The 19,689-nt window shown below is 35.9% G+C and overlaps 1 protein-coding gene across 1 annotated transcript in view; it reads left to right on the forward strand.

Annotated features, from left to right (window-relative positions):
- Nucleotides 1-19,689, forward strand: part of LRP6 (LDL receptor related protein 6) — a 178,402-nt gene that overhangs the window by 73,155 nt on the left and 85,558 nt on the right. The window lies entirely within an intron of this gene.

The following is a 19,689-nucleotide window of genomic DNA, read 5'->3' on the forward strand; positions in this document are numbered from 1 at the left end:
AGCCCCGCATAGGGCTCCCTGCTCTGCGGGAAGCCTGCTTCTCCCTCTCCCACTCCCCCTGCTTGTGTTCCTTCTCGTTGTGTCTCTCTCTGTCAAATAAATAAATAAAATCTTTAAAAAAAAAATCTGAGTGGACCAATTACTTGTAAGGAGATTGAATTAGTAATCAAAAATCTTCAACAAACAAAAGTCTAGGACCAGACTGTTTCACTGGTGAACTCTACCAAACACTTGAAGAAGAATTAATACCCATCCTTCTTAAAATCTTACACAAAACAGAAGAGGGGGGACCTCTTACTCATTTTATGAGGCTATTATATTACCCTGATAGCAAAACCAGACAAGGAACCTATAAGAAAGAAAAATTACAACATGTATCATATGACCTCACTGGTATGAGGAATTCTTAAGCTCAGGAAACAAACTGAGGGTTGCTGGCATGGTAGGGGTTGGGAGGGATGGGGTGGCTGCGTGATAGACATTGGGGAGCATATGTGCTATGGTGAGCACTGTGAATCGTGCAAGACTGTTGAATCACAGATCTGTACCTCTGAAACAAATAATACAATATATATTGAAAAAAAAAAAAAAGATAGCAAGAGGGGAAGAATGAAGGGGGGGGAATTGGAGGGGGAGATGAACCGTGAGAGACAGTGGACTCTGAGGAACAAACTGGGGGTTCTAGAGGGGAGGGGCGTGGGAGGATGGGTTAGCCTGGTGATGGGTATTAAGGAGGGCACGTTCTGCATGGAGCACTGGGTGTTATACACAAACAATGAATCATGGAACACTACATCAAAAACTAATGACGTAATGTATGGTGATTAACATAACAGTAAAAAATTTTTTAAAAAAAGAAAAAATTACAGGCCAGTCTTCCTAATGAATATAGATGCATAAATCCTTAACAAATACTAGCAAACCAAATTCAATAGTGCATTAAAAGGATCATACACCATGATCAAGGGCATATATTCCATTGACAAAATTCAGTATTCATTCATGTTAAAAGTCTCAACAAAATGAGTATAGAGGTAACGTACCTTAACATAATAAAAACTATATATGACAGACCCACAGCTAATACTATACTCAAAAGTGAGAAGCTGAAAGCTTTTTTTTCTAAGATCCAAACTAGATAAGGATGCTCACTCACTCTTGCAGTTATTCAGCTTAGTACTGACGGTCTTAGTGCACTTAGGCAGGAAAAAGAAATAAAACAGCATCCATAAATGAAAGGATTAAGTAAAACTGTATTTGCAGTTACATGTTATGTTATATGATGTTATATATAGATAATTATAAAACCACCACAAAACTATTAAAATTAATAAATTCAGTAGAGGTATATGATACAAAATCAATACACAAAAATTAATTACATTTCTATACACTAGTAACAGACTATCAGAAAGAGAAACTAAGAAAACAATTGTATTTACTATAGCATCAAAAAATGTATGTATATAGCACACGGTAATAGATTTAACCAAGGAAGTGAAAGACTTGTACCCTGAATACTATAAGGCACTGAAGAAAGAAATTTGAAGACACAAATAGATGGAAAGATAATCCGTGCTCATGGTTGGAAGAATTAATTTGTTAAAATCTCCATAGTACCCAAAGCCAGCTACAGATTACGTGCAATTCTTAACAAATTCCTGTCAGGTTTTTCACAGAAATAGAATAAACAATCCTAAAATTTGTATGGAACCACAAAAGCCCCCTAATAGCCAATGCAATTTTGAGCAGGAAGAACACAGCTTAGAGGCATCATGCTTCCTAATTTCAAACTACATTACAAACCTACAGTAATGAAAACAGTATGGTATTGGCATAAAAACAGACACATAGATCAATGGGACAGATTAGAGAACCCAGAAATAAACCAGTACATATATGAACAATTAATTTATGACAGAGGAGCCAAGAATGTACAATAATGAAAAAGGATAGTCTCTCCCATAAACGATGTTGGCAAAATCGGGCAGATGCACAAAAGAATAAAACTAGACCTGTATCTTATACCATACACAAAAATCAACTCAGAATGGGTTAAAGACTTAAATTTAGAAGTGAAACCATAAAACTCTTAGAAGAAAACATAGGATAAGCTCCTTGACATCATTACTGGTGTTGATTTTTTGGATTTGTCAACACAAGGCAATAAAAGCAAAAATAAACAAGTTGGACTACATCAAACTAAAAAGCTGCACAATAAAGGAAACCATCAACAAAATGAAAAGGCAGCATTCAGAATGGGATAAGATATTTGTAAATTATATGTTTGAAAAAGTTGCTAATATCTAAAATATATAAAGAACTCATACAGCCTGATAGTAAAAAATCTCATTAAAAAATGGACAGAGGAATTTAGTTTAATTTTTCCAAGGAGGATTTGCACATGGCTGTCAGCTACAGGAAAAGGTACTCAACATCACTAATTATCAGAGAAATGCAGATTAAAACCACAGTGAGTTATCACCTCACATTTCTTAGAATTTTTGTCATCAAAAAGTTAAGATAAGTATTGGCAAGGATGTCGAGGAAAGGGAACCCTTTTGCACTGTTGATGGGATTGTATATAGGTGTAGCCAGATTGGAAAACAGTATGGAGGCTCCTCAAAGAATTAAAAATACTACTACCATGTGATCCAGTAATTCCACTTTTGGGTATATATCCAAAGTAAATCAAAATAGGATCCTGAGGAGATGTCTGCACTCCCATGTTCATAGCAGCATTATTTATAACACCCAGTACATGGAAACATTTATGTCTGTCAATGGATGAATAGACAAAGAAGATGTGTGGTATGTATATATTCAATGCAATGTATATATCATTCAGCCATGAGAAGGAAGGACATCCTGCTGTTTGTGATAACATGGGTGGACCTTGAGGACATTAGGTTTAGTGAAACGAGCCAGATAAAGACAAATACTACATGGTATCAGATATATGTGGAATCTTTTTTTTTTTTAAGTTAAACTCCTAAAAACAAGGAGAAGAAAAGTGGTTGCCAGGGGTTGAGGGGTAGAGTAAATAGGAAGAGCTTTTGTAAAAGGGTACACACTTTAAGATATAAGATGAATAAGGTCTGAGGATTTAATATGTAACATTGTACTTATAGTTGATAACACTGTACTGTATAATTGAAATTTGCTAAGAGAATAGAACTTAAGTGTTTCCTCCTCCCTGATAAAAAGAAAAACCAAAAATGCTTGAGATGTGATGATTAACTAGATGGGATCCTTTTACAATTTATATGTGTGTTACATCATCACTATGTACATTTTAAACATCTTTCAATTTTATGTCAGTTATACCTCAATAAACCTGAAGAAAAAATTACTATTATAAAGCAAAAGAATGAGGAACAGATTAATGTCCTTACACAGAAAACTCTCTAGAAGGATATGCCCACAGAACAGATCAAACCTCCATTTAAAAATACACTATCAGTAATTGAGACACCAATATCCCATGTCAAAAACCAAACAAATTAAAATTAGAAAGTTCAGAAATGAGGGATGCTTGGGTGGCTCAGTCAGTTGAGTGTCCGACTCTTGATCACGGCTCAGGTCTTGATCTCACAATTGTGAGATCAAGCCCCATATTCGAGCCTCTATCCTGGGCGTGGAGCCTACTTTAAAAAAAAAAAGCTCAGAAATGAGATGACAGAACTAAGAATTCTAAATAAAAGAAGAAAAATTATTTGAGAAAAGATAGTTAAACTGGAAGGGACATAAGAGTGAATAAACAGAAAAGATCTTTAGGAGTTGAAAAGGAAAAATTTGAAGACCAAAAGGAAATGTAAAAATGTAAAAAGGGTGGGAGAAAAAGTGACTAATATTGAAGATGGTCAAAGAAGAAACAACACAGATAAAAGACCCTCTTAGGAAGATAACCAAAGCAAGGGAATAGAATACATAAGAAAAACTATAATTCAGGAAAAGTTGCTTAAAACAAGATTTGAAAGTTCAGTTTGAAAGAAAACACTATGGGGGCACCTAGGTGGCTCAGCTGGTTAAGCACCTGACTATTGATTTCGGCTCCGGTCATAATCTCAGGGTTGTGGGATCGAGCCCTGCGGTGGGCTCCATGCTGAGTGGGGTGTCCACTTGAGATTGTCTTCCTCTCCCTCCGCTCCTTTCCCTGCTTGTATGTGCTATCTCTCTCTCTGTCTCTCAAATAAATAAGTAAATCTTAAAAAAAAAGAAAAAAGAAAACACTATGTACCTGAGAATAATAGTCAAAACAAACAACACCAAGACATATTCTAGTAAAATTATTCTGTAGAGAAAAAGAGTACTCTTTCGGCCTCTAAAATAAATTACTTAAAAGGAAAAGAAAATTGAATTAGCATCAGACTTTCCCACAGTTTCACTTCACGTCAGAATTAAATGGAGTAGTATTTTAAAGATACTCAAGAGTGAAAAAAATGTGAGGCAGGTTTTTAAAAAAAATACATCACAACTGATTCTCTCCTAGTCTGCCACTCTTACCAACACGCAGGAAGTCAAGAAATACTATTTCCCTGAATCATTCCTGAAAATGTGGTAGTGTCTGAGCTTTAAACCACCAAAATGATGAGTGAGATATCAAAAAAGGTTTGATGAAGAACATTAAATTATAATTACTTGTGGTATGAAAACTAAAGGAGGATTCAAATCAAGAGGGTATAGTATGTAACAATTATTTTTAGATAAGGTAAAGTACCACTATAAAAAACTGGAGGGAGAATAGAGGGTATGTACAAAATTTTTGTAAAACTCTTCGTAGTAACTATATTGGTGTATTGATATTAATACTCAGTCTGAGGGTTTTTTTTTTTTTTTTTTTTTGAGATTGTTTAATGTTGGATTAAGTGAGTAATCATTGGGTGTATTCTATTGCCCTTGCTTATGCAGGATTTTCAATGTGAAAAGAAATAAATGTAATACTCTAGAGGTTAAGTAAGGAAAACTGATAATTCTGAGTTTTACTTGGAAGTACTGGCATGAGCTCATTAGGTATTTTATGTTACATGGATAAATACACACAAATATGTTATGTTTATTTCCTGACTATGACCACTGAAGAGGAATAGGGGGAATAAAAGCACCCATTTTATAATCTTGGAAAACTGTTCCACCTTAAAAGAAATCATATCTTTCAGGTGAAATTGTTGATTCTGTGTCTATGGCAAGAAATGTACAAGGTGAGCTAGAACATATGTCATACCAGATAGCAAAGAATCTGTTACAGACTCTAGGGTTATTTTAATAAGCCTGGAGAAATAACTTGAGAAGCCTTTCTTGGTTCAAGAATGGAAAGCAACTCATCAAGTATGTTTAAATCCTTGAGTTCATGATGATAATTGTAGAAAGGAAGTGGTGAGTTTGAGAGGATGATAGGGAACCAATTCATCATTACTCCTAATTTGGTAATACAGGAAAAGAAGCAATTTATTTTCCCTTTCCTACGTGAATCTACCAGTAGCTAACAAAACAGTAGATATGGGAAAGCTGTTCCCACTAATATGTGAAAAGTAAATGATATAATTAGAATATCAGCATTTTATAACTTCCAGTGAACTATTGAATCTAGGCAGTGAACATCAATGGCTGCTAACATCACAGCCAGAAAAAGAATAGACATTATTTGCCTCCTGTTGGAAGAAAAGTGCATCATCTTTCGTTTTGCCAAAAGTATCAGTTCAACATGAGTCTGATCGAACCTGGAATTTGCAGGAGAAACAGAGGACAGAGAAACATATTCAACTGCTATATGAGTTTGCATCAGTGGATATGGACACAGAGGTCAAATACATCCCAGGTTCTTCAACAGATAAACTGTAAAGAATGATGATGGAACCTGTAGATTAAAAGAGACTGAAAAAAGAGGGTTGAGGAAGGATGAATGGGCTGAGCACAGGGTTTTTAGGGTAGTGAAAATAATTCTGTATCATACTATAATGATGGATACATGTCATCCATTTGTACAAATCTAGAATGGACAACATCCAAGACTGAACCCTAATGTAAACTATGGACCTTGGGTGATTATGATGGGTCAGTGTGGTTTCATCAAGTGTAACAAAAGTACCACTCTGGTGGGGGATGTTGATGATGGAGAAGACTGTGTATGGGGGTAGGAGGTATATGGAAAATTTTCTGGGGCACCTGGGTGGCTCAGTCATTAAGTGTCTGCCTTTGGCTCAGGCCATGATCCCAGGATCTTGGGATCGAGTCCCACATCAGGCTCCCTGCTCGGCGGGAAGCCTGCTTCTTCCTCTCCCACCCCCTCGCTTGTGTTCTTGCTCTCGCTATCTCTTTCTCTCTGTCAACTAAATAAAATATTTTTTTTTCTTTAAAAGAAAATTTTCTGTACATTCTCTTCAATTTTGCTGTGAGCCTAAAGCTGCCCTAAAAAAATAAAGCCTTGAGACTTAAGAGATATAGGAAGTGAAAAACAATAGGTCACCAATCTAAACTTTTCTGTGGATGCACACTCAGCTAATAAAACTAAAAAGTAAGGAAGTGATTACTGTAAAGTCAGAATAGTGGTTACTTTTGAGGAGAAAGAAGGGTCGTGAAGAGTTTTCTGAGGTGGTTAGCAAATTTCTTTCCTGATTTGGGTGAAGGTTACAGGGTGTCTGGGTGAAGGTTACGCTAGTTTTTTCTGTATCAGCCTTATTTTATTAAAAAAAAAAAAAAGGTAAAAAACAAGTTTCTTGAAGCTTCTCAGCAGATAAAGGAAAATGAATTACCAGCACACGTTGGAAAGGTGGAAACTTAGGAGTTCTTTGCAAGAAAATGTTTTCATCAGATTAAATTTGAGGAAAAAAATTTTCACATGTAGTCACTAAGGGATGTAATGTATTTTAAAAATGCAGTTTTTGTGTGTATGTTATTTTAATTAACTTTATTTTATGTTAATTAATTTATTTGTGTGTAAATTTAATTAACTTTCCTATGGTGGTCTCTGTTTAAAATTGGGGCATAATACAGTAGAGGTAATTCTACAAATGATTAAGTTAATGTTATTCGAGATAGAAATCTTTTGGAAGTTAAGATAAGGGTAGACCTTAGAGTACCCAGGGAAAGAATAAACTCTGTATCCCTTAAACAGTCTTCCTTCAGTCATCAGTGTTTTGATTTTTGCTTTTGATAAGAGCATGTAGCACTATGAGGTGTCTAGTACTTATGAGGTGTCAGTAAATGTGGATCAGATGATATTATTTATTATAGAAGAATAATTGTATGCTATTCTTTATGAAAATGGTGCTTTTGATTAGTCATCAGCAACGCATGATCTTTTTAGCTGCTCTTCCAGTGATAATGGATTTGTCCTTAAACTTCCACACTTTCTGAGTTCCTTTTGAGAACACCAATGCATTTGTCAAAAAGCCATACAAATACTTGAAAGATGCAGTTTGGTCTTGGAAGGAGTAAGCCAATTGATCATCAGTTGAGAAAATATCCTTAACCTTAGATTAGATCTGTTAAATTCTGCAAAGAAATCTCACACAGAAGTAAAAAAAGTGTCTTAACCCGTTCAGTTCTGGGAAAAGCTACATAATTGTTGATTTCAAATCTGAAAAACCCACATGAGCTGTACGATTTCCATGATGAACTTCAAAGATTCATTACTGCCCCTCTTCCTTTAAAGAAAATAAACAACAGGAATTTATAGTGTATACTTATTTATATTTGTATATCTCCTTTCAAACAGTCTTCATATAAGCTGTGGAATGTAGTTTTAAGTATCAGTTGCTTTTGGACACAGATAACTCAAGGCTCTCATATGTATTTCCTAACATACATTAATACTCCTAAACACTATCTGTGCAGAAGGTACATTACCTGTGAGACTGTTATGTGCTTTGTGAGATAATAAAATTCATAGTTCATTCATCTCCAGTTGCAACAGTGGGAAGACTGCAATATTTATCTTTGGGAAGACTACAATATTTAGTTTTTAAGAAAAAAGTTATCAGCGGGTGCCTGGATGGCTCATTTAATTAAGTGTCCAACTCTTGATCTCAGCTCAGGTCTTGATCTCAGGGTCGTGCTGGGCATGGAGCCTGCTTAAAAAAAGAATTATCAATATACAGTTCACCCTTGAACAACATGGGTTTGAACTGCACAGGTCTACTTACATGCAGATTTTTAAAAAATACAGTACAATAAATGTATTTTGTCTCCCTTATGATTTTCTGAGTAACATTTTCTTTTCTCTAGCTTACTTTATTGTAAGAATATAATATATAATACATATACAAAACATTTGATAAATTGGCTCTTTATGTTATCAGTAATGCTTCTGATCAACAGTAGGCTATTGGTGTTAAGTTTTTGAGGAGTCAAAAGTTGTGTGGATTTTCCATTGCGTTGGGGGTCAGTGCCCCTAAACCCTGCATTGTCAAGGGTCAACTGTATTGTTAAGGTGGCATTTCTCCCTAAAATGATCTGTAGATTCAATACAGTCTCAACAAAAATTCCAAAGGAGTTTTTGAATGTGTGTGTGTGCACATGCATGTGCACACGTGTGCGCATACTTTTTTTTAATGACAAATTGGATCTAAAATTTGTATGGGAATGTCTAGAACCTATTAAAATAGTTCAGTCGATTTTATTAAGGTAAAAAAATGTATGTCATCTTTCAACTTGATTTCAAGATTTACTGTAAAGATAGAATAATTAAAACAATGAGGTATTAAATCTAAGGATAGAGACCAATGGAACAGAATAGAGTTCAGAAACAGGTGCACATATAGTTAACCGATTTTAAAGTAGATATCAAGGGTGTAAATATGCTATTTTAACCTGCCTTGACAGATACTGAAGAAAAATAATAAACTTTAACATCTTGAGGGAATAATTAAGGCCTTTTCAGAAAATAATTCCTAATAACTAGAGTCGGGTTTTTAAGTTAAGGTTATTAAAGAACACTTTGTTTTGTCAGTGTTATTCAGCAGCAGTAGGAAATGTGGGGGAACGGTTGGAGGCAAGTCTAGGAGGACGGATAGGAGCCAGATCATGTGGGTCTAGTATTCTAAGATAAGGCATTTGGAGTTTTATCCTGAAAAGTAGTAGGAGTCATTGGAGATTTTCAAGTAGCAAACTGACCTGGCTAGATTCATCTTTTAGAAATCCCAATTTGATAGTTGTATAGAAAATGGTTTGAAGATTATTTGTAATTAGTTCACTTCCTTAAGTCTTCCAGTAAATCATCATTATTCTCAGGTGAAGTACAAACTCTTCATTGCGACTTAAATGATCTAATTCCTTTATCTCATTTTAAAAAATGTTCTCACCATTTCCTTCCTTGCGCACTAAGACCCAATCCTGATAAACTACCTGTAGCTCCCTGAAGATAGATCTGTGATAACTCCTTTTTCTGCTTTGAATGGCTGGTTAGATGGAAGTGCCATTCCTTTGAGATGGATTCAGAAAAGTAGAATAGGTTCTTTTTTCTTTCTTCTTTTAATGTAGGAAAAGAGTGAGGTTGAGTTCAGCTTTAGACATGTTTGCAGTTGAGTTGCTTAGAGAAAATATAGTTATGAAATCTGGAGACCTTTGGATCTATGAGCCTGCAGCTCAGTAGAGTAGTCTCACAGGGCGATATAGATTTATAGTTATTATCAAGTTAGTGGTTATTAAAACCAGGAACTATAAACATAGGGGAATTTTGTATCAGTACTAGAGACTTAGGCAAAGATAACAAAATACCAGAAACCTTGAAGAATTTCTGCAGGGTTCAAGATTGAAGGATGTCCCAATCTGACTGAGCTGTTGTGTGATTAACCATCCCTTTTTGCCTGGATTTCAGAAAACCCCTCAGACCTAGGCAGACTGACATGTTTCATTACCTACTGAACTTGTGAAGAATCTACTTCCCAAAGAAGCAAGTTGAAGAGATTTGCCCAAATAAACAATAAAACCACAGCTCTCCAGAGGTGATGGCTAGAGTTGAGGGTGAGGAGGAGGAGGAGGGGTGGGCTAGGGTGAAAGTAGGCCTCATCTGGATTCTGTTAGCACTTCTGGGAGACATACCAGGTACTGAAGGACACGTATGTTATGGCAACCATACTTGACGTGATTGAGCATGTTAGGCAAAGATCAGAGGTGTAGTTAAAGCTGGCTGTGAATGAGCACAATGGTGTCGGAGAATAAGCAGACTCAACATATATTAAAAGACTTCCTGGGGGCGCCTGGGTGGCTCAGTTGGTTAAGCGACTGCCTTCGGCTCAGGTCATGATCCTAGAGTCCCTGGATCGAGTCCCGCATCGGGCTCCCTGCTTGGCGGGGAGTCTGCTTCTCCCTTTGACCCTCCCCTCTCTCATGTGCTCTCTCTCATTCTCTCTCTCTCAAATAAATAAATAAAATCTTTAAAAAAAAAAAAAAAAGACTTCCTGGTGCTACCAGAAACATGCAAAAAAAAAATACATGAATATGCTATTATTGCTAGCCTCACATCCTCCTCTCCTCTGCATGATTTGATTTCCAAATTAAAGTAAAACTGCAAATTGAAAATTTATTTACCTTCTCTCTTCTTGATCTGAAAGCCTGGACCAGGACTTTTTATTTTTTATTTTATTTTATTTTTATTTTTATTTTTTTTAATTCATGAGAGACAGAGCGAGAGAGAAAGGCAGAGGGAGAAGCAGGCTCCCAAGGAGCAGGGAGCCCGATGCGGGACTCGATCCCAGGACCCTGAGATCATGACCTGAGCCGAAGGCAGATGCTTAACCATCTGAGCCACCCAGGCGCCCCTGGACCAGGACTTTTTAGGCTGTAACAGAATTGATCTCAACTTCCAATAAAGTACAGACCTCCCTCTGAAATACAAGCAAATAGAAAAAAAGAAAAAAAAGGCACACAAGAAGATACTACAGTCCAAAGAATGACCTGTGTCAAGGAATCAGAGCAGATGTCTTCCTGTAATCTCCTGTAAGACAGGGGAGAAAAAAATTATCAGAGTTTAAGAGGACACAGTATACTTGCAGATAGAGTAAGTAGTATGAAAGAATACATTTAAGATCAGTAAAAACAATGATAATAAAGAGCATGATTGTTTAAAACAGTTTAAGCATTGAGGACTAAAAAAAAACAAAAAAATAAAATCAGTGGAGTAGAATTTAACCTTGAGAAATTCTGCCAGAACTTGGAGAAGCAGAGATGAAAACGATGGAAGAAAAGATGTGAGGTCTGGAGGTTGATGCAGGGGTTGTTCATGTGTTACTGCAACAGAAAGATAGGACATATGTAAAGAATCAAAATATACTATTTCCAGTGCTCTTTCCGAAAAAGTTATTTGATATGCTTTAGAATTAAAATGTAGAGCTTGAGTGAGGAAGTCAGATAATTAAATATTTTTGAAGAATGAAACCAGTTAAACATGGAGTTAAATCTAGTAATTGCTGTTAATGTGCTTTTAAAACTTAGACCATGAGATATTTTGAAATAGAAAATTAAAAAGTATATAATAAATATGTAAATATCAAGTGTTAATAGTAAAAATGAGAAATGATGATGGGATGGTTAGATGAGGAAGAAGGGCCTGCAGGAGTAAAACCATCTTAATGTCTTACCTTATACATGGGGCTATCAGGAGATACTGCCTATTCTTGCAATTGATAGTTATCTAAATTGGATCAAATATGACTTAAAAACAAAGATAATTGAAATTGAGTAAAACAGTTTGTATATCCTCCAGATCCCTAGAGACAAAGAGGGAGCACATAAACTCAATCTAGTGGGAAAAGTCCATGAAAAAGGGGAAAGGGGGAGAGTAAGGAAAGAATAAAAATGGACAGCATAAGAAAGAGTAGGATCTAGCAGTTATGCTGTTAAATATAGATGCAAGATATAGATTCTATAATCTGAATGTTGAACAATATCCGTTTTTAACCATACTGCCCTATTGTGAAACATTTAAGTTGTAATTTTTTACTTCTATAAATATTGTTGGAATAAAGAGGAGCCTTATGAATCTGTATCTTTGATTACATACTTAGAATTAATTACTAGAAGTAGGATTTGTATATCAAGGTACATAGAGATTTTAAGGCCATTTTTTTTTCATGAAATGATTTTAATGATTTCTCCTGTCACACAGTGTATGTCTGAATCTCTTATCATTTTTTTTACATTAAGAAAAAAATTTTATCCATTTTGAAATTTTAAAATACATTTTATTGTATTTTTTCTTTACTGGTAAAAGCAAGTATTTTCCATAGTGTTAATTATAGTGGATTCTCATTATTCATGGTACTTAATTCTTTAAAGTTGTTGCAAACACTCAGATAGTGAATACAGAATCAGTGCTCTTGGGAAATACAGAATTAGATTCCTGCTAGCTTGTGGTCAAAACATTTTCATCAACTGATCATTTCATAATCTTTTTCATGTAGGTTTCTGCTTAAAAACATTTTAATATATAATGTTGAGTTTTAAACAATATGGAATTTTAAATTATAGCACAATCATTCAATGTAGTGTTATATAGCCATCAAAAATAATGTGAAAGAAATGTTTAATAACATGGTGAAAATCTTTACAATTCATTGTTAAATGAAAACAGGTCATTATGGTGCAGTAAATGCCACAAATTTACAAAAACTCATTTTTGTAAAAAAAAAAATAATCAAGATGAGAGGGAGAGTTGGAGTCTTTCAAAATAACCATTTTTCTCAAGGCAGATTAACCACTGTTGAGGAGAAATAAGGACTTTGGGGCCTTGCATATATTCCCAGTGAAGAAGTGGAGTAATTAGGGGTGCTAAATGCTCTTTATTCTTGGCTTAGTGCAGGTACCCCCATCATTTCTTGGTTTGGCTTAGCTTTTTTCTTTCTATCCTTCAGGGGCTATGATTTAGAGCAAATGGATTTTTACCAAATTTTATCTTATTTATTTATTTTTTAAAGATTTTATTTATTTATTTGACAGAAAGAGACACAGCGAGAGAGGGAACACAAGCAGGGGGAGTGGGAGAGGGAGAAGCAGGCTTTCCGTGGAGCAGGGAGCCCATTGCGGGGCTCGATCCCAGGACTCTGGGATCATGACCTGAGCCAAAGGCAGACGCTTAACGACTGAGCCACCCAGGCGGCCCCAAATTTTAAATTCTAAACCTTGTTGTTTAGTTGGTTTCCTGTTGTACCTTAACTATTATAAAAAGAGAAACCAGTTTTTCCATTCCTTGATGTTTGGGAATTGCTTGGATTTGTATATATACATGTATGTATTGTACACATGCTTTAATAAAGGACTAGAAAGATGTTCTTTTCATTTCTCTTTCCAAATTTTTATGGGGAACATACATGTATTTCTTTATATAATCAGGAAAAAATAATTGCTTTGGAAAAAAAGTAAATACCAGATTTTGATGAAATGGTTTAGATGCCTTTAATGTTTATCTTTTCTTTCTAGGGTGCCTGGGTGGCTCAGTTGGTTAAACGACTGCCTTCGGCTCAGGTCATGATCCTGGAGTCCCTGGATCGAGTCCCACATCGGGCTCCCTGCTCGGCAGGGAGTCTGCTTCTCCCTCTGACCCTCCCCCTTCTCATGTGCTCTCTGTCTCTCTCATTCTCTCTGTCTCAAATAAATATCTTTTCTTTCTACTCCAGATATAGTATTAACTTTACTTCTGTCTGGCCTACCTACAGTCTTCTTGAACACAGTGTAGTTCCTTCATGTGAGGCCCAGTTAGATGTATAAGACACTATTCAAGTTGTTTATCCACTTTTAAATTATTTATCTTAGTTGTAAGAGTTTTATGTATTCTGGAAACACTTTTTTCATTGCATATATGATTTAGAATTATTTCAACTTGTGGCTTTTGTTTTTATTTTCTTGTTGGTGTGTTTTGAAGCATAAAAGTTTTTGATTTTGATAAAGTGTAATCCGTTAGCTTTTTCTTTTGCTAAAAGTGTTTTTGATGTCTTTAGAAATCATTGTCTAATCCGAAGTCATGAAGATTTACAACTATGTTTTCTTTCTAAGAGTTTTATTGTTTTAACTCTTACATTCAGATTTATGCTGCATTTTCTGTAAGGCATCTTACACTCTTATGTCAAATGTATTCTCAGATATTCAGTTATTTTTTATGGTGTTGTGAATGAATTATTTAGTTAATTTCAATTTATATATTCTTTTAAGATGCCATATCTAGGGGCCCCTGGGTGGCTCAGTCGGTTAAGCGTCTGCCTTTGGCTCAGGTCATGATCCCGGAGTTCCAGGATCGAGCCCCACATCGGGCTCCCTGCTCAGTGGGAAGCCTGCTTCTCCGTCTGTCCCTCACCCTGCTTGTGCTCTCTCTCTGTCTCTCTCTCAAATAAATAAATAAAATTATTAAAAAAAAAGATGCCATATCTAATTGAGATCATAGAATATTTGTCTTTCTCTGACTTATTTCACTTAGTATAATGTCCTCAAGGTCCATTCATGTTGTTGCAAGATTTCCTTCTTTTTTTTTTTAATAGTTGAATAGTATTCTGTTGTACATATACACACCACATTTTCTCTATCCATCCATTTGTCCATGGACACTTAGGTTGTTTCCATGTCTTGGCTACTTTAAATAATGCTTAGTGAACATGGGTGTACAGATATCTCTTTGACGTAGTGATTTCGTTTCCTTCAGATATTTACTCAGAAGTTGAATTACTGGATCATATGTTTCTATTTTTAATTTTTTTTTAAAGATTTTATTTATTTATTTGACAGAGCCAGAGAGCACAAACGGAGGGAATGGGAGAGGGAGAAACAGGCTCTCCCCACTGAGGGAGCCTGATGAAGGACTCGATCCCAGGACCCCGAGATCATGACCTGAGTCGAAAGCAGATGCTTAACCATCTAAGCCACCCAGGCGCTCCTCTATTTTTAATTTTTGAGGAACTTCCATACTGTTTTCTATAGTAGCTGTACCAATTTATATTCCCACCATCAGTGCACAAAGGTTCCCTTTTCTCCACATCCTTGCCAGCATTTGCTATCTCATGTTTTTTTCTTGTTTTTTTTTTTGTTGTTGTTGTTAATGTGTGTCTAGCCCTGTGGAAAGGTCTACTGGGGGGCCCATGGTGGAGCTGATTTATCATTTTCCTTGTCCCCATGAGGAGGCTTCTGCCTCTTTCCTCGCTGTCCCCCATGGCCTGGGGCTAAGCTTTTTTCCCATTTGAAAAGATTTGAGATTCTGTCTGTGGAGTCCCTGTCTGGGTGAATCCAAAACAGAGATCGCTGAGGGTGAGCATTTGGGACAGTCATCAAATATATAGGAAGCCCCACTAGGTTCAGGCAACTTTCTAGGCACTGACCATGACCATAATCCAGTGCACAGAGCAAATAACATTGCTGCCTTCCAGAGGTCCATTCTAGTTGGGAGTCAGACAGTCACACAGTGCAGCCAATGTGACATTATCCTGCCTCCTTCTAGATATGGATGAATCTTCCTTCCCTTTTTTTTTTTTTAATCGAACAATCTGACATCAGTTTCAAATGCACAACATGGTGACTTGACAAGTTTATACCTTATGTTATGCTTACTACAAGTGTAGCTACTGTCTGTCACCATATAATTCTAGTACAGTACCATTGACTATATTCCCTGTATGCTATCTCTTGTCTTTTTAATGATAGCCATTCTAAGAGGCATGAGGTGATACATCATTGTGGTTTTGATTTGCATTTCCCTGATGACTAGTGATGTTGAACATTTTTTCATGTACCTGTTGACCATCTGGATATCTTCTTTGGAAAATGTCGTTTTAGGTCTTCTGCCTAATTTTTTTTTTTTTTTAAGAATTTATCCATTCAGGGACGCCTGGGTGGCTCAGTTGGTTAAGCGACTGCCTTCGGCTCAGGTCATGATCCTGGAGTCCCGGAATCGAGTCCCGCATCGGGCTCCCTGCTCGGCGGGGAGCCTGCTTCTCCCTCTGACCCTCCCCCCTCTCATGTGCTCTTTGTCTCTCTTATTCTCTCTGTCTCAGATAAATAAATAAAATCTTTAAAAAAAAAAAATAAAAAAAAAATAAAAAAAAGAATTTATCCATTCATTTGACAGAGAGAGCGAGAGAGGGAACATAAGCAGGGAGAGTGGGAGAAGGAGAAGCAGGCTTCCCATTGAAAAGGGAGCCTGATGCGGGGCCCGATCCCAGGACCCTGGGATCATGACCTGAGCTGAAGGCAGACGCCCAACGACTGAGCCACTCAGGTGCACCAGTCTTCTGCCTAATTTTTAATTGGATTATTTGTTTGTTTTTGATACTGAGTTATGTAAGTTCTTTGTATATTTTAGATATTAACCCCTTAGCAAATACATGATTTGCAAATATTTTCTCCCACTCTGTAGGTTACATTTTTATTTTGTTGATCACTTCTTTTGTTGTGTAGTGCTTCTTAGTTTGATGAAGTCCTATTTGCTTATTTTTGATTTTGTTGCTAGTGCTTTAGATGTCATATCTAAAGAATCATTGTCAAGAACCATGTCAAGGAGCTTTTTCCCCCTATGTTTTCATCTAGGTATTTTATGTTTTTCAGCTCTTAGATTTAAGGTTTTAGTCCATTTTGAGTTAATTTTTGTAAGTGGTATAAGATAGGGGTCTAGTTTCATTCTTTTACATGTGCATGTCTAATTTTCCCTGTACCATTTATTGAAGAGGCTGTCTTTTCTCCACTGAGTATTCTTGGCTTTCTTGTCAAATATTAGTTGATCATATGAATTTGTTTTTTTTTCATTGCTAGTATATAGAAATGCAATTTATTTCTGTGTGTATATATATATTTTAAATTCTTTAGTATTTTCTGTTTTTAGAATCATGACACTTATGAATAATGGCAGTTTTACTTCTTCCTTTCCAATCTAGATGCCTTCTTTCTATTCCTGTTTTGATAGTACTGACTAGATCCTCTGTTACAGTGTTGAATAGAAGACATCCTTGCTTGATCCTGATCTTTGGGGGAAATCATTAATTATTATTATTATTTTTTATTATTATTATTATTTTGCCATTGAGCATGATCTTAGCAGTAGGTTTTTTGTAGACACCTTAATGAGGTTGAGGAAGTTTCCTTCTATTCCTAGTTTCTTCACAATATATACCATGACAGGTATTATATTTTGTCCAGGGCTTTTTCTGCATCTATTGAGATGATCATGTGATTTTGTTTTTTATTTTGTGAACATGATGAATTACATTAATTGTTTTTAGTTGTTAAACCACTCTTGGATTCTTGGGGTAAATCCCATTTGGTCATGGTTTAGAATCCTTTTTAGATGTTACTAGTGTCAGTTTGCTGACATTCTGTTGAGGACTTTTATGTCTTTATTCATTAGAGGTATTGGTCTGTAGTTTATTTTTCTTATTCTGTCTTTGGCCTTGGTATCAGTATAATACTAACCTCATGGAATGAGGTGGGAAGTTCCTCTTCCTCTATTTTCTGGAAGGGTATGGGATAGATAGTATTTCTGCTGTAATAGTTAGTAGAAGTCATTAGTGAAGTTATCTGGGCCTAGGGATTTCTTTATGGGAAGATTTTAAGTTATTAAGGCAATTTCTTTAATTGTTCTAGGTCTTTAGAGTTTTTTTAAATTTCTTCTTGAGTCACTTTTTTTTTCTTTTATTATGTTATGTTAATCACCATACATTACATTAATTTTTGATGTAGTGTTCCATGATTCATTGTTTGTGTATAACACCCAGTGCTCCATTCAATACATGCCCTCTTTAATACCCATCACCAGGCTAACCCTTCCCCCCACCTCCCTCCCCTCTAGAACCCTCAGTTTGTTTCTCAGAGTCCATAGTCTCTCATGGTTCATCTCCCCCTCCACTTCCCCCCCTTCATTTTTCCCTTCCTACTATCTTTTTTTATTTTTTTTAATTTTTTAAATTTTTTTCACTTTTGTTAATTTGTTTCTTTCTAGGAATATTTCCATTTTGTCTAGGTTGTCATAAAGTTATTCATATCTCCTTATAATCCTTTTAATTTCTGTAAGGTCAATAGTGATGTCTCTCTTATATTCATGATTTTATTCACAAATTTCCCAATTTACTTCTTTTCTCTTTTGGGGTCCCAGTCTTCCTAAAGGATAGTCAGATTTGTGGATCTTTTCATAGAATCCACATGCAGTTTTACTGAATTTTTTTCTCTGCTGTTTTTGTGTTGTAATATTTCATTGATCACCACCCTAATATTTTTATTTTCTTTCTTATGCTAGCTTTGCATTTAGTTTGCTCTTTTTTTCCCCTAGTTTCTTAAGCTTGAAGCTTAGTTTATTGATTTGAGATTATCTTCTTTTCTAATACAGGCCCTTAAGGGGTAAATTTATAGAATTTACCCTAAGCACTGCTTTGGTGGTATCCCATACATTTTTTAATAAATTTTTTTTAATTTTTTTAATTTTTTATTTTTTTAAAGATTTTATTTATTTATTTGAGAGAGAGAATGAGAGAGAGAGCATGAGAGGGGGGAGGGTCAGAGGGAGAAGCAGACTCCCCGTCGAGCAGGGAGCCCGATGCGGGACTCGATCCAGGGACTCCAGGATCATGACCTGAGCCGAAGGCAGTCGCTTAACCAACTGAGCCACCCAGGTGCCCAATAAATTTTTTATTTGTCATATTTTCATTTCCTTTTATCTGAAAATATTTAAAAGAATTTCTTATGATTTCTTCTTGGATCCATTGCTTATTGAGAAGACATTAAGGAAGAATTTTAGAAAATTCTCATTTGTGAATTTCTCAAATTTTGTTGATTTATTAATGAATTCTGTAGTTCTCAGAGAATACACTTTATATGATTCAGTCTTTTTTTTTTTTAAGATTTTATTTATTTATATGAGAGAAAGAGAGAGCGCACGTACGAGCACCCTAGGACCATGACCTGAGCCAAAGACAGGCGCCCCTGATTCAGTCTTTTTTCAAATGAAATGAGATTTATTCTGTGACCTAGTATGTGGTCTATCCTGGAGTAGGTTCCATGCATACTTTGAAGAATGTATGTTCTCCTGTTACTGGATGAGAATTTTCTTTAGAGGCTAAATTGGTTGATAATGTTCAGATTTCCATATCCTTGATGATTTTCTGTCCAGTTGTTAAAAAAAAAAATTTATTTTTAAGTAATCTCTATACCCAATGTGGGGCTCAAACTTACAACCCCGAGATCAAGAGTTGCATGCTCTAGGGGCACCTGGGTGGCTCAGTCAAATTTAAGTGTCTGCCTTTGGCTCAGGTTGTGATCCCAGGGTCTGGGATCCAGCCCTGCGTTGGTCTCGCTGCTCAGCGGGGTGTCTGCCTCTCCTCTCTCTGCCCCTCCCCCCACTCATGCACATTCTCTCTCAAGTAAATAAGTAAAATGTTTTTTTAAAAAGTTGCATGCTCTATCAACTAAGCCAGCCAGGCATCTCATTTCTGTCTAGTTCTATACTTCTGTGAAAGTAGGATGTTGAGTGAGACCTTGGACTGTTAATGTTGAACTGTCTATTGCTCTCTTCACTTCTGTCAGGTTTTTCTTCATTTGAGGCTTTGTTTTTTGTGTGTATATGTTTATAGTTGTATCTTCCTGATAATTTGAATCTTTGTTATTATAAAATGTGCTTCTTTACCCTTGTATATTTTTTGTCTTAAAGTATTATTTTGTCTGATAGAGTCACTCCATCTCTCTTAATGGTTACTGTTTACTGTGACCTTTTACTCTCAGTTTGTATCT

The sequence above is a fragment of the Mirounga leonina genome, unplaced genomic scaffold (assembly GCF_011800145.1).
Source record: "Mirounga leonina isolate KUSES-001 unplaced genomic scaffold, KU_Mleo_1.0 Mir_201, whole genome shotgun sequence".
In the NCBI taxonomy this organism is placed as follows: Eukaryota; Metazoa; Chordata; class Mammalia; order Carnivora; family Phocidae; genus Mirounga; species Mirounga leonina.